The sequence below is a fragment of the Anopheles funestus genome, chromosome 2RL (assembly GCF_943734845.2).
Source record: "Anopheles funestus chromosome 2RL, idAnoFuneDA-416_04, whole genome shotgun sequence".
NCBI classification, from domain to species: Eukaryota; Metazoa; Arthropoda; class Insecta; order Diptera; family Culicidae; genus Anopheles; species Anopheles funestus.
The window spans coordinates 83791048-83813699 of record NC_064598.1 but is presented as its reverse complement, the minus strand read 5'-3'; the positions used below and the strand labels follow the sequence as shown (position 1 = coordinate 83813699).

The following is a 22652-nucleotide window of genomic DNA, read 5'->3' as shown; positions in this document are numbered from 1 at the left end:
TTTGGAACAACAACGGGATGTTTGTGTGTGAGGAAAAAACGGCTCCGTAAGTGAAAAAAAACGCGACCCGAATGGTGTGAAAACGGTGCGTTTTGTGGCAGTGAACGGGCGTCAAACGTAAGCAAATGCATCCGAGCACATCCGTTTCCGTGGGACTGCACAGCACACACGATTGTGGTGAAATTTTAGCGCTTTCTGTACGCGCCTGTACATCATTCGCGCAACACCCAGACTACGTCTGCCTGCGTTCCGGATTCGCGTGTGTGGCATTGTGCGTTTGTGTCGTGCGTTCTGCGAATCTTCTTCTAGCTGCAGGTTCTGTGTCTCCGTACTCTTTCCCGAATATCGATGTGATTTTTTGTTGTTGTTGTTGTGTTGTTTTGCCCGTGTGTGTCCAACTGTGGCTCTATCCACCTGTAACGATTGCATTCCCTTTGTTCGCTAGGACAGCGACTAATGCACAGCATAAGGGAAAAGCCAAGTGGGTTGGGAAAACGGATGAGATGGAGTGAAAGTGACAAAGGCAAAGGATAAAGATTGTGTGACATGTCCTTTCTGGTACCGCGGCGGTAGCGTGAAACTTCATTTTCAACAGCACCGGTACGATTATCTACACCACAGCCTACTATGCAACCGGTTCCATTGATGAAACACCTACCAATGTCGATGATGACGATGGCAGCGAAGGTGGGGTGTATGCAGTTCCGAAGCATCCTTCCTTTCTGACCGACAGTGCAAGATGAGATACGATTCAGCTTAGTTGGAAAGCCCTCCTCCGCAATTTCTTCGTCTCGTTTCGGTGCTGGAGTTTGTGCGAGACACGCTCTGGGTGTGAGAATACAAAGTGTGTGTATGCGTACAGTGGCGGAAATAGAACGCATCTCGCCCAAGTCGCGCTATTATTGGAGCCTACCAAAGACTCTGTGTTACGCGAACGAACAAGTCTGGTGCTATTCAACTTGAAGAAAGCTGGATATTTATCCCAACGCCGAATCGGATAAAATAATTCAATATACTTCTTTTTATTAGCAGAGAAGGGAATACCGTCCAAGCTAAATGATCATTAATTTGCTTTAATTTAAACTTACTAAAATAGGATAGAAAATATTTCTTCACCAACATGTGTCCTTTGATAAGAAATTGTGTTGCTTTCCTACAATCAAGAAGTATACATAAAAGTGAATTTTATGCATTTATTTCCTTGTGATCGTAGTGGAATGATCTTCAACGTTATTTGTGTTTCTTTGCAGCATAAAATATTAAAAAAAAAACGAAAAATAGTTCGTACCGTATACGGCGTGTATGTGAGAGAATGTTTGTCTGTGTTCGCAAGTGTACTGAATTGTAATATAAGTTTTACAGTGTATAGTAACGATTGATCGTAAGTGCAACAAAAGCAATGATCAGCAAACCACGCTGAGTGCAGTTTTTCATTGTATATCCAGGAATAACGGCCCTATCACCTATTTGTTGCAGCATAAAGTCGGGTAAATATATTTCTTTTCCATTTTTATTTTATAATTACTACGAAATGCAAACAACTATAGTTGTGACTCATTTATATTTCGCTCCAACAGCAATCTATATTAGTAATCTTTTGCGTTAGGAATGTTACCACGTTACTTATCGATAACGGGCTGTGTGTCACGCACGCACCAATGATTCAAGGTAGATAAGAAGCCGTTGTTTGAACAGTTTTCTACCGTAACTTGCCTTATTGAAAGTGAAATTATTTTGTCTTCTTTGGACTATTTTTTACTCCACAATAAATTGGTTTGTGTCCGTAACAAGCGTGACTATTGTGTTACAAAGAAGGGAATAGAAGTTTGCATTTAAACAGCTACATACATTGTAATGAATAGAATTACCTACTTTAACACATATCTTAGGTAAGACATTGCTACCCTCTCTGCTACAAAGTTTGCATTTATTTGTCTTTTATACCATTGTTTGTCCCTTTTAGTACACAGCACAACTTACTGGCGTCAACATGAGCTAATGGAGTTAATTATTCTTAAACTAAATTCAATGATGTTCTTTGTTATACCTTCATCTCGTAAAGCAAGTGCTTGAGATACACACGAATGTTAATATTTAAAGGGCGAAGTTGAAGCAAATGTGTAAAAACTTAATCTATAACGCCTTTTAGTTCGTTCCAATACATTTATTTTAATTTTTGTTAATAATTTGCAACTAATAATTGGAATACTAATTATAATTATTATTTGAGTAATAATTTGAAATGAAAAATGGTGAATAAATTACACCACTTATCGATATTTTTTTTTTTTTTGCATGGATATAAAATACCGTAAAACGTCGATTATCCGGGTTGCTCGCAACCGGACCGGACGGATAATAGCCCCTTAAATATCATGGTCATTTATATATCTAAATAAAGCGTATATAGTATCTATATACCATACTATCGTAGTTCTTTTGATGTCAAAAATGATTCTGGATCAAGCATATAACGATTAAAATTTAGAACGCAAAATAAAATCATTTCAAATATACCTTTGGTGACGATTTCAATAATTTTAACCAACCTGACATCAGTACAAATGTTCACCACGGTTGAACAGCAGTAAATTTTCGGCGCACGGTTAATCCGCCCCCGGATAATTGACGTTCTTCTAAGATACAGAAGTTCAAGAGTTTAAATATCTTAAAGATGAATTTTTCGTTAGGTGTTGGAAATGAAATGAATGAATTTTACAGACAACCCGTTTGAATCATTTTTTACCGATCGTTTAATTTACCCAAGACCTTTGCCATTTTGGCCATCAACACGCTCACCCAAACAGATATGGCATAATGTTTTTGCTCACCTTATGCATCCGGTCACCATCTCCGATCCGACTCTTCCACATCCGGGAACTCTGTTCGTCACCGTAAGCATGAATGGCTTTACAGATTTCACAGCACAGATGTTTTTGGAGTGACTTCTTCCCATCGCATTTCGCATCGAACTCGCTGTCACTAAATTATGATACCGCCACCAAAGGCGATCATACGACACGCACGCTGCTGCGATCGCACTATTTCCGTCGTCACAAAAGCATTGGATGAAACATAATCGTTTTTGCTTTAAGTTGTATTATTTTTGTTGTCTGCTTTCTCCTTTCGATTGAACAACCGAAGGGGAGTACAAAAGCTGAATGATGGGTGTTTAGTGACTGTTTCAATAGAAGAAAGTTGAATATATTGTTAGTTATGAATAGAAAACTTATTAAAGTTTGCCATCGCTTTCGCTTCAATCATGGAACTTCCATCACACAAGAAGGTGCAAAGTGATTTCTTACTAGTTTTAGTTACCACTTTTTCCATTATCTATTTTATTAACTAACATACCGAAAAAAGTATTTGTTTCATGCTTTTTATTCTCGCTTCATTTCTTATCTATTAGCAGCTCTAATGCTCAAACATATTTCACACCCCCAACGGCGCCACAGAATTCTGTTAATTTTTATGATGTCATAACCGTCCGTACTACCGCCAGTTACCGGAAAACTTCAAAACAAGAATGCCGCCCCGCGACTTGGGGAGCTTCGATCCGTTTTTAGCCCACCCCAGTTACCAACCATCGCCATCTTTGGATCTGGATTTTAGCGGCTAGTGTAAAGGGTTCGCGGACACGCTTTTGGATGGTTCTCGGGTGACTTGTAGATTTAGCGTATTTGCATTTGCGTTGCAATTTGAATTGATAACGAAGTCGCGGCGCTAAGCTCGTTTACAAATGCTGGAGACAACACAGAACAGGGAGGATCTTCTCTAATGGCATGTTGTACCATTGTAACTTATGTACAAATGTTGAGCAATGATTCATATTACTGTTTTTGTTCTTTATTGAGAGAAAAAACAAAAATTCGACTGTATGCAACTGAATGTAATGATGTAACTTAGGGAACGATCCTCTTCCCATCTGCTACTGATCGGTGTCAGTTTCGTGTGCTGCGCTGTGTCCTACTTTTATGCTACTGATGCGTCTTATCATGCTGGCCACCGTTGGAGCGTGAAGCAAATGTTGTGCTTCGCGAGAATGCACCCGAACACTCACGGTAGTGATTAAATTAGGTTCCGTTTCGATGAGGAGATGCACCGCCCTCGAGCAGACGTTACGGAAAATGCATGTAACAACCATTCACAAAATTCACTTCCCTGTCCAAATGAGGCCACCAAATGTGGAACAAGATTTTGGAAAGGATGTTTCAAAATTTAATTTTTGAACCTAATTTCATCTAATGTTAGTAACAGCTTCTGGAAAGTTTTTCTAATGAATCTTATTTCCCGAATGCGACGACGCATGTCGTTTTGTAGGTCAAATATAAGGAAAGATGGATACTGTTCTGCAATCTCTTAATATCCACGACTTGTACATTAACTTAACTCGTTATTATGATTCTCCTGCCCGAAGAAACCATCGTTGCAAATAAATAACATCATCTTCCGTCTGTCGATTCTAAGCACTTTAGTCATACACCACTCCTCCAGAATTGATGGCGACGGTCTGATTGAATTTAATCCTACGCTTTTTTTGCGTGCCGTAAGCAAGAGAAAGCTTTCGCTAGCACTGATTATGGCAATTTCTACTCGGGTGAATTCTTTTTTACAATAAATAGTACATTAAATTACCGTCCCACCCCTCGTCATCATTATCATTTCCATCCCAGCACTTCGACGAGGTGATCATTGTCATCATCGCGATAGACATCGTCTATGTTTGAAGCTTTCTTTAGCCTTTCACTTCTCTTCAAGTGTCTCATTTTTTTTAAGGTGTAACGATATTGACGTCATATATCGAGGTATAAGCACAACATTAGCCGATGGATTTTTTTTTGTTTTGAATATTTAATTTCCGTTACCTCGACCAGTTTGAACTAGAGATGAGAATAAAAACTCTTTTTAGTGAGTCAACTCAGAGTGAATGAGTCGTTATTAGGGGTCAGCTCATTTAACGACTCATTTCGGAATCATAAAAAAAACCCGGCATAAACGTATAAGTTAAGGTTCAGTCATTTTACTCACTCATGACTGTAAGCATGGTGTGTCGAGTTGCAAAAAGAGTACATACGTGAGACATCAATTTATAATTTTTTTATAAATTTCCCAAAAAAAAGGTAAGGCTACTACAGCCTTAGGAAATTTTCAAATTTTTAGAATTTATTTATTTTTTCACTATTTTTTGTTCTTTTTTTATTGAAAGTATTATTTGAGTGAAAAGAAACTTATTTGAACCAATTGACATTAAAATAAATCGATTTAAATTTTTTTGCAAAATTTCTCAAAAAAATGGCAAGGGGTACCCCTTATGAAATTTTCGAGTTGAAATTTTTTTTTAAATTTTTTTCTGATTTTTTATTCTTTTTTTAATTTAAAGCATTATTTGAGTGAAAAGAAACTTATTGTAACAAATTCCCATAAAAATGTATCACATTTATAAAAATGAGGAAAATTTTCATTTTCTCAAACAGGGTATGGAACTTGGTTCCTCGAATAACTTCTGGCACAGACATCTGAGGTCATTGCCGTCCAAGAAGAAAATGTAGCCATTGGTGCCATCTATCGACCACAGGTTAAAGATTGGTGATCCGTTGGATACCGACAGAGTTATAGGCAAAACTTGATGCAGAAATGAGTAAAATTTTACATTTTCTCAAACAGGGTATGGAACTTGGTTCCTCGTATAAATTCTGGCACAGACATCTGAGGGCATGACCGTCCAAGAAGAAAATGTAGCCATTGGTGCCATCTATCGACCACAGGTTAAAGATTGGCGATCCGTTGGATACCGACCGAGTTATAGGCAAAACTTGGTGCAAAAATGAGCCTAGGAGATAGGCAATATAGATTTTTTTGTTATTTTATTACAATTTTTTCAATCTTTTTCAATTTAAAGCATTATTTGAGTGAAAAGAATCTTATTTGAACCAATTGGCATTAAAATAAATCAATTTAATTTTTTTTGCAAAATTTCTCAAAAAAATGGCAAGGGGTACCCCTTATGAAATTTTCGGGTTGAAAATTTTTTTTTAATTTTTTTCTGATTTTTTATTCTTTTTTTAATTTAAAGCATTATTTGAGCGAAAAGAAACTTATTGCAACAAATTCCCATTAAATTGTATCACATTTATAAAAATGAGGAAAATTTTCATTTTCTCAAACAGGGTATGGAACTTGGTTCCTCGAATAACTTCTGGCACAGACATCTGAGGTCATTGCCGTCCAAGAAGAAAATGTAGCCATTGGTGCCATCTATCGACCACAGGTTAAAGATTGGTGATCCGTTGGATACCGACAGAGTTATAGGCAAAACTTGATGCAGAAATGAGTAAAATTTTACATTTTCTCAAACAGGGTATGGAACTTGGTTCCTCGTATAAATTCTGGCACAGACATCTGAGGCCATGGCCGTCCAAGAAGAAAATGTAGCCATTGGTGCCATCTATCGACCACAGGTTAAAGATTGGCGATCCGTTGGATACCGACCGAGTTATAGGCAAAACTTGGTGCAAAAATGAGCCTAGGAGATAGGCAATATAGATTTTTTTGTTATTTTATTACAATTTTTCAATCTTTTTCAATTTAAAGCATTATTTGAGTGAAAAGAATCTTATTTGAACCAATTGGCATTGAAATAAATCAATTTAATTTTTTTGCAAAATTTCTCAAAAAAATGGCAAGGGGTACCCCTTATGAAATTTTCGGGTTGAAAATTTTTTAAAAATTTTTTTCTGATTTTTTATTCTTTTTTTAATTTAAAGTATTATTTGAGCGAAAAGAAACTTATTGCAACAAATTCCCATTAAATTGTATCACATTTATAAAAATGAGGAAAATTTTCATTTTCTCAAGAAGGGTATGGAACTTGGTTCCTCGAATAACTTCTGGCACAGACATCTGAGGTCATTGCCGTCCAAGAAGAAAATGTAGCCATTGGTGCCATCTATCGACCACAGGTTAAAGATTGGTGATCCGTTGGATACCGACAGAGTTATAGGCAAAACTTGATGCAGAAATGAGTAAAATTTTACATTTTCTCAAACAGGGTATGGAACTTGGTTCCTCGAATAACTTCTGGCACAGACATCTGAGGGCATGACCGTCCAAGAAGAAAATGTAGCCATTGGTGCCATCTATCGACCACAGGTTAAAGATTGGTGATCCGTTGGATACCGACAGAGTTATAGGCAAAACTTGATGCAGAAATGAGTAAAATTTTACATTTTCTCAAACAGGGTATGGAACTTGGTTCCTCGTATAAATTCTGGCACAGACATCTGAGGGCATGACCGTCCAAGAAGAAAATGTAGCCATTGGTGCCATCTATCGACTACAGGTTAAAGATTGGTGATCCGTTGGATACCGACCGAGTTATAGGCAAAACTTGGTGCAAAAATGAGCCTAGGAGATAGGCAATATAGATTTTTTTGTTATTTTATTACAATTTTTTCAATCTTTTTCAATTTAAAGCATTATTTGAGTGAAAAGAATCTTATTTGAACCAATTGGCATTAAAATAAATCAATTTAATTTTTTTGCTAAATTTCTCAAAAAAATGGCAAGGGGTAAGGAAAATTTTCATTTTCTCAAGAAGGGTATGGAACTTGGTTCCTCGAATAACTTCTGGCACAGACATCTGAGGTCATTGCCGTCCAAGAAGAAAATGTAGCCATTGGTGCCATCTATCGACCACAGGTTAAAGATTGGTGATCCGTTGGATACCGACAGAGTTATAGGCAAAACTTGATGCAGAAATGAGTAAAATTTTACATTTTCTCAAACAGGGTATGGAACTTGGTTCCTCGAATAACTTCTGGCACAGACATCTGAGGTCATTGCCGTCCAAGAAGAAAATGTAGCCATTGGTGCCATCTATCGACCACAGGTTAAAGATTGGTGATCCGTTGGATACCGACAGAGTTATAGGCAAAACTTGATGCAGAAATGAGTAAAATTTTACATTTTCTCAAACAGGGTATGGAACTTGGTTCCTCGTATAAATTGTGGCACAGACATCTGAGGCCATGGCCGTCCAAGAAGAAAATGTAGCCATTGGTGCCATCTATCGACCACATGTTAAAGATTGGCGATCCGTTGGATACCGACCGAGTTATAGGCAAAACTTGGTGCAAAAATGAGCCTAGGAGATAGGCAATATAGATTTTTTTGTTATTTTATTACAATTTTTCAATCTTTTTCAATTTAAAGCATTATTTGAGTGAAAAGAATCTTATTTGAACCAATTGGCATTAAAATAAATCAATTTAATTTTTTTGCTAAATTTCTCAAAAAAATGGCAAGGGGTAAGGAAAATTTTCATTTTCTCAAGAAGGGTATGGAACTTGGTTCCTCGAATAACTTCTGGCACAGACATCTGAGGTCATTGCCGTCCAAGAAGAAAATGTAGCCATTGGTGCCATCTATCGACCACAGGTTAAAGATTGGTGATCCGTTGGATACCGACAGAGTTATAGGCAAAACTTGATGCAGAAATGACTAAAATTTTAAATTTTCTCAAACAGGGTATGGAACTTGGTTCCTCGAATAACTTCTGGCACAGACATCTGAGGGCATGACCGTCCAAGAAGAAAATGTAGCCATTGGTGCCATCTATCGACCACAGGTTAAAGATTGGTGATCCGTTGGATACCGACAGAGTTATAGGCAAAACTTGATGCAGAAATGAGTAAAATTTTACATTTTCTCAAACAGGGTATGGAACTTGGTTCCTCGTATAAATTCTGGCACAGACATCTGAGGGCATGGCCGTCCAAGAAGAAAATGTAGCCATTGGTGCCATCTATCGATCACAGGTTAAAGATTGGCGATCCGTTGGATACCGACCGAGTTATAGGCAAAACTTGGTGCAAAAATGAGCCTAGGAGATAGGCAATATAGATTTTTTTATTATTTTATTACAATTTTTCAATCTTTTTCAATTTAAAGCATTATTTGAGTGAAAAGAATCTTATTTGAACCAATTGGCATTAAAATAAATCAATTTATTTTTTTTTGCAAAATTTCTCAAAAAAATGGCAAGGGGAACCCCTTATGAAATTTTCGGGTTGAAAATTTTTTTAAAAATTTTTTCTGATTTTTTATTCTTTTTTTAATTTAAAGCATTATTTGAGCGAAAAGAAACTTATTGCAACAAATTCCCATTAAATTGTATCACATTTATAAAACTGAGGAAAATTTTACATTTTCTCAAACAGGGTATGGAACTTGGTTCCTCGAATAACTTCTGGCACAGACATCTGAGGTCATTGCCTTCCAAGAAGAAAATGTAGCCATTGGTGCCATCTATCGACCACAGGTTAAAGATTGGTGATCCGTTGGATACCGACAGAGTCATAGGCAAAACTTGATGCAGAAATGAGTAAAATTTTACATTTTCTCAAACAGGGTATGGAACTTGGTTCCTCGTATAAATTCTGGCACAGACATCTGAGGGCATGGCCGTCCAAGAAGAAAATGTAGCCATTGGTGCCATCTATCGACCACAGGTTAAAGATTGGCGATCCGTTGGATACCGACCGAGTTATAGGCAAAACTTGGTGCAAAAATGAGCCTAGGAGATAGGCAATATAGAGGAAAATTTTCATTTTCTCAAACAGGGTATGGAACTTGGTTCCTCGAATAACTTCTGGCACAGACATCTGAGGTCATTGCCTTCCAAGAAGAAAATGTAGCCATTGGTGCCATCTATCGACCACAGGTTAAAGATTGGTGATCCGTTGGATACCGACAGAGTTATAGGCAAAACTTGATGCAGAAATGTGTAAAATTTTACATTTTCTCAAACAGGGTATGGAACTTGGTTCCTCGTATAAATTCTGGCACAGACATCTGAGGGCATGGCCGTCCAAGAAGAAAATGTAGCCATTGGTGCCATCTATCGACCACAGGTTAAAGATTGGCGATCCGTTGGATACCGACCGAGTTATAGGCAAAACTTGGTGCAAAAATGAGCCTAGGAGATAGGCAATATAGATTTTTTTATTATTTTATTACAATTTTTCAATCTTTTTCAATTTAAAGCATTATTTGAGTGAAAAGAATCTTATTTGAACCAATTGGCATTAAAATAAATCAATTTAATTTTTTTTGCAAAATTTCTCAAAAAATGGCAAGGGGAACCCCTTATGAAATTTTCGGGTTGAAAATTTTTTTAAAAATTTTTTCTGATTTTTTATTCTTTTTTTAATTTAAAGCATTATTTGAGCGAAAAGAAACTTATTGCAACAAATTCCCATTAAATTGTATCACATTTATAAAACTGAGGAAAATTTTACATTTTCTCAAACAGGGTATGGAACTTGGTTCCTCGAATAACTTCTGGCACAGACATCTGAGGTCATTGCCTTCCAAGAAGAAAATGTAGCCATTGGTGCCATCTATCGACCACAGGTTAAAGATTGGTGATCCGTTGGATACCGACAGAGTTATAGGCAAAACTTGATGCAGAAATGAGTAAAATTTTACATTTTCTCAAACAGGGTATGGAACTTGGTTCCTCGTATAAATTCTGGCACAGACATCTGAGGGCATGGCCGTCCAAGAAGAAAATGTAGCCATTGGTGCCATCTATCGACCACAGGTTAAAGATTGGCGATCCGTTGGATACCGACCGAGTTATAGGCAAAACTTGGTGCAAAAATGAGCCTAGGAGATAGGCAATATAGATTTTTTTGTTATTTTATTACAATTTTTCAATCTTTTTCAATTTAAAGCATTATTTGAGTGAAAAGAATCTTATTTGAACCAATTGGCATTAAAATAAATCAATTTAATTTTTTTGCAAAATTTCTCAAAAAAATGGCAAGGGGTACCCCTTATGAAATTTTCGGGTTGAAAATTTTTTTAAAATTTTTTTCTGATTTTTTATTCTTTTTTTAATTTAAAGCATTATTTGAGCGAAAAGAAACTTATTGCAACAAATTCCCATTAAATTGTATCACATTTATAAAAATGAAGAAAATTTTCATTTTCTCAAACAGGGTATGGAACTTGGTTCCTCGAATAACTTCTGGCATAGACATCTGAGGTCATTGCCGTCCAAAAAGAAAATGTAGCCATTGGTGCCATCTATCGACCACAGGTTAAAGATTGGTGATCCGTTGGATACCGACAGAGTTATAGGCAAAACTTGATGCAGAAATGAGTAAAATTTTACATTTTCTCAAACAGGGTATGGAACTTGGTTCCTCGTATAAATTCTGGCACAGACATCTGAGGGCATGACCGTCCAAGAAGAAAATGTAGCCATTGGTGCCATCTATCGACCACAGGTTAAAGATTGGCGATCCGTTGGATACCGACAGAGTTATAGAGTGCAAAAATGAGGACAATTTTACATTTTCTCAAGAAGGGTATGGAACTTGGTTCCTCGAATAACTTCTGGCACAGACATCTGAGGTCATTGCCGTCCAAGAAGAAAATGTAGCCATTGGTGCCATCTATCGACCACAGGTTAAAGATTGGCGATCCGTTGGATACCGACCGAGTTATAGGCAAAATTTGGTGCAAAAATGAGCCTTAGGAAATTTTCAAATTTATAGAATTTTTTCTACAGAGCGAGCAATATATTCATTTGGCTAGTTTGGGTATTGTACGCATCTATTCCGTTTCAACTCATGTGTTTTAAACGATTCGTTTCAACTCGTTTTTGTTTCAACTCACTCGCACATTTTCGTTTCAACTCACGTATTTACTCTTTTTGCGACTCGATTCACCACGGCTACATGCTTACACTCATGAGTGAGTAAGTGAAAAAAGAGTCACTAAAACTCCTCGTGGTGAGTGAATGAAACTCGTTCAATACAACGTTTCAACTCACTATCTCACTATTACTCACTTTGCACATTTGAACTACTTTGAACCTGGAAATAGAATGTGCCTCTTGAATGCTTAAAGATAATCGTGGTGCACATTAAATTATTAATTATTTACAAACGAATTAGAATTAAATCCCCTACGTTGGGGGTATGTAACTAACAAAGGGTGTTTACGTTGAAATTACAAAGTTGGACACAAAGTTCTTCATTTTTAAGTTGAACTAGAATGTGTTGCGGTAGATCTGGACTTCTTCCCATTTGCTGAAATTTTACAAATTAAAATCAATCCTGTTTATAGCTTTCTCAAGTTACACATTTGAGGAGAACCATTTTCAACTTGCAATAGTTTCAGGATCATGATAAATTCTAATTCCATTGAACTCCAGAATCCTTTAAACTTTAAAACTCTGATCATTTAAAGCAGAATAAATATAAAAGATTACATTTAATGATACTCAGGAACCCAAACACATTTTGTCTAACGAATGGGAAAATAGTATGTTATAAAGCTGAAAGCAAATTTCAATTTCCCGTCCAGGAGAAAAAATTGATCCTTCAGACGAAGGCACAAAGAGATGTTTCGTATGCACATGGCAGTGTCATGTCACTTTAGTAAATAAACGAGTCATATTACGTCCGCTTGAGAATCTGCCACCTAACGACATGGGCACCAGCAACAACAACAACAGCAGTACACGAGGATCACGTGTCGGAAAATCATTACCATTTTCCCCGACAGGTTGGACAGATGGAGTCGCGTCGCGTACTTTTCCTACCAGCCTGGTACCGATTTTTGCTTATTATGTATATGCGTTAAAAATACAAAAAAACACACGGTTAGGACACGCTTCTTCCAGTAGTCTCGGATGGGCTTCACAAGCATTGACGGGATTGTATTACTTCTCTTTACGTTTCTATTTTATACGCAACCTGTAGCACCTGGAATATATTAGTCGCCGGCGTACAATGTTTCACGGTTTGCGATCAAATCGACTATTTTTGATGTGACAGCAAGGCGACGGGGTGGGAGCATAGTGACCTGGCATTCTATAGGTCACGGAGTTCCATGTTTGGATGTTTTAAGGTAGCTTTGATTTTGTGTTTTTTTGAAATCCACCTACACGGTAGAATACACGCGGTGTGGTACGGAAATGCGCGTCGTTCAACGGTCGTGACATCCAATTACCTTCGACGCTGTCGACGACGACGGTCGCGGCTGGGAAAAATCGAAACAAAATCCGCAACCCAAACACACACACACACACACACACACACAAATGCTGGAAAGTTGCTGTGTGTCCCCCTCATTTGTTTCGTTACGGTGTCTGGGGACTGAGGATGCGAATGAGGATACTTTCGGCGCCAGATAAATGGCCTTGGGTTTTTCGCTATTTAGCATACGTACCTAAAGCGCTTTGGTACGGTCGGAATAAGCGAAATAGCATGCTTTAAAGTTTCAAATGGGTAAGACACACGAGCATGGTTGCAAATGCTATGTGTAGTAGGAATATATTCGATAATTGAACTAAACAATGTACCACCTAATGATATCACCGTATAATAGCCGGGACATTAGACAAAGCAAAGAGCCGTACCTTCGTACGGTGACATAACGCTACGGTACGGCAATAAACACGATAAATGAACATTTCGCGAACCACTCCCAACAACCGCCAGCAAAAGCCCGCGTGGATTGTTTTTTTGGGGCCAATATTTCAATCATCGTCCACTTCCTCCAAACACACGATGATGCTGGAACAGCGTTTCTTTATTATGCTGCTGCTATCGATCAACGGATGTCTGTCTGACAGGTGATGCTCTTTCTACATCGCATCTCATTATGGCCATCGCTAATGGCTCATGGCTCATGATTTGTAGGTAGCTTCCTCTCCTCCTTATTAGATTATTTAGATTAAAGCTTTTGGTAGCAAACCGAAACACCGTCATCAACTTCAATCTTAAAGCACTCTACCATTGCACTGTACACCATTTTGGTTTTGATTTTATCCTCTGTTTGGCACAATGCCAACGGGTGACATTACGATTTCGTTGCCGACTAATAAACCAACGCTAAAATACAGCGCTGAATTGGTTATCCATATCAGCAGGATGGTTCCCTTCAATCAATAAAACAGGCGATCGTTTGCTTTTTGGCACGTTTAATGCCAAAGTGATACCATTCTGTCCAGGTTGTGGAAGATCTCTTAATCTGATTATTTATTGAAGGATTTGGAAGGTTTTTTTAACTCACGATATCGATCGATATATGTGTCGATCCGATCAGATTATTAAATAGAATATTTAGAAATTGAATAACTTGTTATCGAAATATTGGAACTCAAACTGGAGATCGCACACAGAAATCCGTTCATCCAAGCGGAAAGCAACTTGGTACGGGGAACCGTTCTTCATCATCATTTTGATACCAGCACTTCGCCGGGATGATCATTGTCATCGTTCGTCTTCAGTCTAAAATTCTGTCCAAGTATTCTCGGCTAATATTGGAATTGCTTTATTGAAGAATTCAGAACAAGTCATGGAAATTTTGAGATAGAATTGAAGGAGTTTCGTCAAATCGAATGCTCACACGCGCGTCAAACGGAAACCAAAAAGAATTCGTACTACAAAAAGGTCGTAATTCCAAGATTCTGTTGTATGTTCGTAATATGTCAATATTTTTGAAGATCTTTGATGATTTTGATACTTTTTTTTGAATAAAATCTCTTTTTCCTATAACATATGAAGAGTGAAGATGTTCACTTTTGGCATGTCTCCCCCAGGTCAATGAATCGAATTGAGTTTTCCTTCCAGGAAAAGCACCATGGGTACCATTTTATATCAACAGATTTACTGTTCTTGTTGTTGGTTTGATTGATTGAAAAAAGGGAGGCTTTTTTCCGTTCGGCCAGTTTATCACGTATGGTAATGATTGTTCGTTTTGTGTGGTTGATTGTCTGGATTATAATCCATTTTGGGGCTGAAATTCTTTCGTTATAGATAGACTTGTTGAGTCGTGGTGCTTTATGTTCACTTTGTATGAATCACACAAAGTTTGGACACCCTATTGACTTCAATTCGAATGGGAGGGTTAAGGTTCACGAAGGGTCAATAAATACTTTTAGCGTAACTTGTTAACATAGATTGTCTTGAAGAAACACGTTGAAGACATGCTGCGTATCTTATCGAGTTATCTAATCTATTTAGACATTGTCGCATAATGTATACAACGTCTATATATTATCAAATCAATGATTATTACTTCAACAATATGAACGTCCCGTACAAACCGTGCCCATCTATCGTGTTCCATCTTTGCTAGATTCAAGTGCATCGTTAACCTTACCTATTAAAATGTTGACACATCTCTTAACTGCTCTTACCAGGCAAGACGCGACACCATCATCAGATTGACAGGTTGCGCTACACTCACAGGGGACATGTAATGATGATGTAATAACAATATCTTGTAGCCGTCAGTGACCAACTTTTCATTCCGCCAGACCAATACCGCAGACAGACGTATCTCTCTGTCTCTCAGGGCACTCCACAAGATAACCAGTTTGTCTGCATCACTTTGGTCTTGTACGCGAACTTTTTTTGTCGCTGCTGTTATTTCTTATCCGATTTGCGATGGGTAGCAATATGTGTATCTATAAAATCAACGGCATTAACGGTAGTCGTGTACGGTGTATGTATATCTGGGCGCTAACAACAGATCTTGAGATAAGGAAGGAAACCCAACACCCCCTACGCGTTACATTACTTCCTTCTGTGGGAATGTGTTTGTTTTTTTTTTGTCCAAAATTATCTACATGCTGATAATGAAGAGGTACGGTTGGTTATCATTTCGTCACGAGCTCATGTACTTCGAGATGTATTTTTATATGGTTCAGCTCCGATATGGAATTGCTTAAAGTATTCAATACAATTGCGCGTTATTTATATTCTTATCATCTAAAATTCTTAGGTTAAAGTTTTTGGACATATCTTGAACATGACATGGTTAACCGTAGTGTCTACGACCAAAAAAATACACATTGTTCTACGAATGCCTACCCGGGTAGGCCATACATTTTGTATGGGAGTTTCCATTTTTTCGGATTCTAAAGCAAATATTTTTTCAATTGGTCCTTTATTTTAGTCGTACAAAGCGTTATCGCATTATCTTCATACGACAGGACCGGGTTTAACTCTCATCAGGTTCGTTCCTCCATTGTGAGGCTGACTATCCAACCATGACCTACTAGGTCATTACGGCGTGACCTACTAGGTCGTTAAGCCAAGAAGATGAAGATAAACAATTTTAAATGTTCTAAACAAGAATGAACAGTTCATGAAAAGTGTAATAATTTTATATAGTATTAATAAGATATGAATACATTCTCCAATTTTTTCCAATTAATGCTGTATGGATTAATGTATAGCCTAAATGTTTAAAATGATTTAAAGCTTTTCTTTCTGTACGAAATGGTGAAAAACATATTTTTCTAGGCATTCTAAAAATTTCGAGTCTGTACGATTTTCCCATAAAAGATATTAGGAAATAAAAGTGCAAAACTTACCTACATTGACAATGGTGTTAAGTTCTTGGACATGTCTGATAAATATAATAGATAAACGACTTATACGAAATATCAGTTCTCCGATGGTACTCGGACAATTGTTATACGTTATATTAGACCAATTTTGGAGGCACCTTTGAACTCTACTTCTGTACTCAATATCTTGATTTATCAATCCTACATTCAACATTACCTCTCCGAATTCCACACCTTGTTTAAACTCATATATTACCGAGGGACCTAGATTTGTGGCCTAGTTTACTTAAGGTCTAGAATTTCCGCTTCCATTTCCATCTGATAGTAGTACTACCTTCAGTGCAAATAGCAATTCTCTCACCTCACACAGTTACTACCGAGCCGGTGGGTACAGTTTGCGTTAGTTTAATGAATTCATTTAATCTCGGCATACCAACACATAAGACACGGTCGTGGTCCCGGAGTTGTACTAGTGGTGGATGCAACTAGATATACTTCGCAGTTGTTTTTCTTTTTGGATCTTGTTGTTGATGTACGATAAGGGTTGCTTTTAAGCGAATGGTCCGGTTAGCGGTAGAATTAATTTACCTTCTAACGATGGAGGCTACCGAGATTTCCGCCACAAAAGTAAACCAATTAGGGAAAGTTTTAATTTTAATTAGAACAACAGTAGAAAGGATTCTATTTTTTCCTTCGTTCGTTGAAAAGCTTTTCTGCAAGTTATACTGATAGTAGTTCTTGTACTACAACACCCTTTAACGGTTTTATCGCATCTGCTTTAAAGTTATCGAGAAGGCTTGCGTTCCACTCTCCGGTAGGGTAAATTATCCGCGGTACCCAAAAAGGTGAAAAGTCGTGCCTAACCAAGGGAAGAATTTATATTCCTTTTTACCTTTAACGGATACCACACGAACGAACCGGATATATGTAAGGGTTTCGGTATCCCTTTTTTCCCCCTTTCCATTTCCTATACACACTCTCCCACCTCCAGTGACCCAGTTTCTTCGGTTGGAGTTGATTTTTCCACCATACCATTTCCCGGTTGGCTCTTTTTTATCTTAAATATTTAATGTGTTTCTTTAGAGTGTGGTTCTCTTGGTTTCCTTTTTTTTTTAAAGGGCTTTTTAAACATCTTTCTCTTTCTCTCTGTATCGGACTTCCTTTAAGAAAAAGGGTAAAATGTCAAAAACGGTTCAAAGTTCATCCAACACCATCCAACTTGCCACAAGCGCTAACAAGCAAATAGGTGCGCTTGCGGCTGTTATGGCCACACAATTTTCCCCTTTTATGCATTCTTCCACGATACACCGGGTGCATTCCCGAACAAGAATAGGCTTGCACAGGTCATGTGTATTTTTGACCTTTCTTCGTCTTCGATATTTTACCCTTACCGGCTAACTCAGTGCCCTTATGCCGCGGATGGGCAGATAAAGGAACGGTACGAAGGTTGACTTTTATCGTTTCGATGTTCGATGGTGGAACTCACTTATATCCTTTGGATGGATCATACTTTGGTAGTAGTTGAGGTTTCATCAATACCCCTCCCAGACGCTGTGACGTAATCGGTTCTTTTGGACATCATGGCCAGAGAATTGGATCCGGAAAGTGTTGATTCTTGTGTTGGTTCTTATTGCCTTTCGTGCAAGCCCCATATCACCACGTACTGTTGTCCTATGTGGTTTGTCCTTGTTAGGGCTCAGTAACGACTCCGCTGCAGTGACCAGGGGGAAAGCCATAACAAGTGTTACATTATGGTTGTCCGAAGGGGTAAAAAGTTCCCGGAGACAATCGAAGGCGAATGTTTCGATTCGTAACAAGCTCGACATACATTTTCTAACCAATCTTATTGGATACTGCAAAGAAGGAAGCATACTTTTACAGTTCTTTTTATAGACTTCAGCGCAGTAGATACTGAAGAATGGTCTGTACCATGTTCTTTGTTGCTTTGTGCTGTATATTTATATTACTCTTTTTTATATCTTTAAAATTTTCTACAGAGGTATTTGATGTTTTTTGCAGATTTTAATATATCTCCTGCAAGGCATTATTATCACATGGATCCTTATTTCTGGCTTTCCTAACGCCACAAACTGGCGTTCCCGTATGATGTTTACACGCCTTTGGTAAATTAATTACGTTTGATTCGATTTGCAGAACTTGTGTCGGTTCTTCTCCTCGTACCTCTCAGTACAAAACCAACCGCCTCAGGCCCACTGTGAGAGGTGCAATGTGGTATTTGCGAACGCTATGCTAACAAACACCACAAACTAACAATCGACCATATTCGCATGTTTGATACAAAACTGGATACTTCCACCTCCAGTTCGTGCCCCAAGGGCGTACGGCTTTAGACCGAAAACTTTAAACAAGCCGACCTAACAGTGCCCCGGCGGAGGAGGCGAAAGATTTGGCCTGAAGACGATGTTGCTTTCTAGTACTCCCCAAAAAAGGGTATGGCGGCGGCGGCGGCGGCGACATCATTAAGTTATGTTTGAGCACGGCCATTCATTAAATTGATATAGCAAATGAAGCAAATCACTTAATTATTTTTGCAAACACTAGTTCCACAACTTGCCCGCCTTCGGTGTGGCTGCCTGGTGGCAACACCTTTCTACCACTATCACCATTTCCCGATGGTTAGTCAAGGAAAGAAGTAAAAAAAAACGTTAGGCAAAAGTTGATTTAAACTCGTGCCCGAGCGATACTTTTATTTCGCTTTCGGTGTTACCATTTTTCCTTACTCTGTCTCTCGGTGGATTTTTACAGTGCATGACATAACTATTAGGCCGTTTTTTTGGAGAATAAATGAAAAAATCTATTGGAAGATGAAGATTTCGTTTTTTTTTTCTATAACTAACCATATTCCTACGCATATTGTTACATTTTTTTACTAAGTCAAACAATATCTAAAAGATCTCTTGAGAATATGTAAGGTTTGTTTTGAGTACGTCCCCGAGATACACTGTTATAGTGTACCGAAAAATTCTCAAAAAAAATTCGTATCTCGAATTTCTTCCCTTGTTAAATTCCGGTGCAATTTCGTTTAAATTTGACAGTTGTCGAATCAACTAGGTATCTTCTTTGCTCGTATTGTATTTCACTTTTTTAATTTTTTAAATCAAATTTTTAAAAAGTGATTGAATGGAACAATTCGATTATTAAGGTTTCGATACATTTGATCTTCGAAAATTTTGAACTTAAGTATTTTTTACTTCAAATTTAAGGTTCCATTTTTATGTTTCGTTTTATAACGCCTACATTTAAGCAACACGTTTATCATTCTTTTCTACTATTCTCTTGTATTCTAAAAAAACCAATTGCTCCTAAAGCTATGTTACAAACTGTATTTGTACTACAGAACCGTGTATTGCTCTTTGTCACAGAGTGGAAAGCATCGAGAAGTTGTGGGTGAAATTGTACCCCTGCCTGGACCACAACGTATCCTTTTTTGCCATGTTCCGACTGTCGTTCGGTGCACATTGCGGTCCAGTGTGGATGCTGTGGTTTTCATAATTAAATTCTAACCAACCGGCAAAACGGAGAGACCGAACGGTCATCAGTTTGTACGAGCGTCCGATTTGAATATTTCATTCGGTTTTGCCCACGAAAGTTGCATGTAATACCGAATTCATTCTATGCGAAAGCGCTGATTAATTGGAGCTATAAATTGGGAAAGGCAAGCAATGTTAGCGGTGCAAAAATAACTCTTTAAACATACTGTTTGTTTAAAATTAATTTGGTTTTCTAATTACAAAATTAGAAGACTTTTTTCAGCTCGCTACACGATAAACGGAACTATGGCTTAACGTTCCACTGTAAGTGATTTGCTTTAAAATAAAGTGTTACAATTTTTTTTAGGCTTTCTCCATTTTTTTTTTGTAGACTCTCGAAATGTATTTTTCTTCCATTTCCACTAACTAAAACGGTGCCCCTTTCCAAATGACCACGCTTTTTTGTTGTTGTTCGTTTGTGTGTTTAGCACCGGTTTTTGGTGATCGTGATCGTGGCGTAATTATGATTTCTTAACTAGCCAACTGAAAGCGTGATATATTTTTTTCTTCTTTTTGTTAGTCTATTAGTTTATGGTTCGTTGCATTTAGTACTCGGTTTGCCGTCAAGCGAAACATTCATGGCCGATTTTTTTGTTTCTGAACGGTGCATCGTCTATTGTCCTCTTCGATGCATCCACGCGATTGGATTTTTCAATCTACAATGTCTTACCCATTCTGAAATGTGAAACATATTACGAACACAGCACAAGATCAAAAGCCTTCGTTACACGTTTGCATCGGTAACGTCCGATAATTGTTTGCCGCTGCTATAAAATCTTCCATTTTATGGGAAAATAAATGACACTTACGGTGGTAGTGTACTTAAGCGCTGTATATTTTCCTGTCACGGAATGTGCCATGTGTTATACAAACCGAACACATTCATTTACCACCACATTGGTTCACACCTGCCGCCACGGAATGCAGTCAGTAGAGTCCACTTTTTTATGACACTGGCCGCATATGTTTGTTGCACGTTGTTCGCGCCCGTCACTTTCTACGAATAGGAATCACTGTGCCGTGCAAGTCGTGTTTCCTTCCAGTTTCGATTATCGATGGCACTGGCATAGTAGTGGAAAATGGTGGTTACGTTTATGGATCGTGACACCACTCGAGCACGGGAGTCACGCAAGTCGGACACAGCGTCCGAGAAGCGAAAACGTCCGATGGGTTCACTTTCTGCTTCCTCGACCCCAATTCGTGACAGGCTGGTTTGGGGTTTTAGATTTGGTTGGCCACAATGACGGCATTGAGGCATTTTACATGTTAGACGATTTTTATTGACAGTTTGTCTAACTTTCACATGTCCAATTTAGTGTAAAAACATTGTCATTTTTTGTTAAAAATCGGTTTCTGCGTAGCGAGGTTATATTCAGAAAGATATAACTCAATGGACAATTTGCTATCGGTGTGTGACACCAACAATGACATAACATGTGTACATGTCCTACTACTGCTGCTCGGTATCAGCGGCACAGCGGCTCGCATGCAGTGTGTTCTTACACTCCCGATGTACGACACCTGTTGTGTCTGGTTGTGGGTCGATAAATGATAATTATTACGTTGCTCGTTTGTCGATGCTTAACAGCTTTAATGATCGATGTAAAGTGATTACTCATCAACTGATCAATGAACGTTGTTGTACTGACATATGTATTTGTCTAGCTAGCTGCACATTTAACCACATTTAGATGTAATTATTAATACTCAGTTTTTTTTCTTTTCTTATTCCATTTTAGGACGTATGCATTAGGAGAAACGAGTTTGTTGTCTTCGGTATCTAACAGCAAGAAACGAAATCTTCCCGATCTTTGTATACTACGGAACTTGAACGGAACTGCAACAGAATAATTTCTCAGCCGAACGTTACCGTATAAACAGCAAGCAGTTGAGAAATATTTTTTGGATTTATACACACTGGATACATCGTTCATGCAATTGCACGCTAAACAAACAACACGAAACTGGCAAACGCGCTTCGCTTTCTCAACGTCAACATCTTCAGGCCATACAAGGATCTAGTGCCAAATTTATTCCGTTAAGAACCACCAGATAGTCAGAACTTGCGATACAAACTGTTGAAGTCGTCGTGCAGTGGAAAATCAACCAACTTTCCTAACAAACCAAGAAAAGGAAGAAGGAATTACGAATTCAAAACCAAGTTACTCCCGCAGAAAAGGAAGTACATACTGATGTCTTAAAGACAATTTTAGCACAAAACTGCATTCTCACGGAACATCAGTAGCGCCGAGCAAGTACAGACTTTTCTTGGACGTGGGAAAGAAAGTTAAAACAGCAGCAGCAATCCCACAGAGATCGAGAACTCGAAGAATCATTTGCATCCCTCAACTTCTAGTCATCCAGTCATCAAGGCAACGCAACATTCGAAACCGATAATACCGACGACTGCCAAATTTTGCTTCATTCCCCTCAACTGCATATTTGGAAATACTCTGGGAAATAATTCTGCGGGTAGAATAAAGTGGACGCAACATTGCAGTCATTGTGCTTTTTCTTATCTTCCATTCGGTTCGGTTGCTGATTCTGGCATTGGTTCCAATAGGACACGTATATTTTCAATTAAAAGGATAAAGAAATAGATCGCTTCGTCTGCATGTAGATAGAGCCCAAGCGGAAGCGCAATCGTCAGTAAAAGCTTCATCAGAAATATTCACAACCGAGTGCAGTTTAATTCATTCTATATTTAGATACCATTTCAAAAG

The 22652-nt window shown here is 38.1% G+C and overlaps 2 long non-coding RNA genes across 2 annotated transcripts; both read left to right on the top strand.

Moving 5' to 3' along the window:
* LOC125764577 (uncharacterized) lies at positions 1–22651 on the top strand. The gene is made up of 3 exons (XR_007418471.1): positions 1–117; positions 1251–1487; positions 21669–22651. It is a non-coding gene; the product is annotated as an uncharacterized LOC125764577 (long non-coding RNA).
* On the top strand, positions 5468–10138 carry LOC125764576 (uncharacterized). The gene is made up of 5 exons (XR_007418470.1): positions 5468–5521; positions 5712–6214; positions 8763–9265; positions 9456–9509; positions 9722–10138. It is a non-coding gene; the product is annotated as an uncharacterized LOC125764576 (long non-coding RNA).
* Position 22652: the final 1 nt, after the last annotated feature.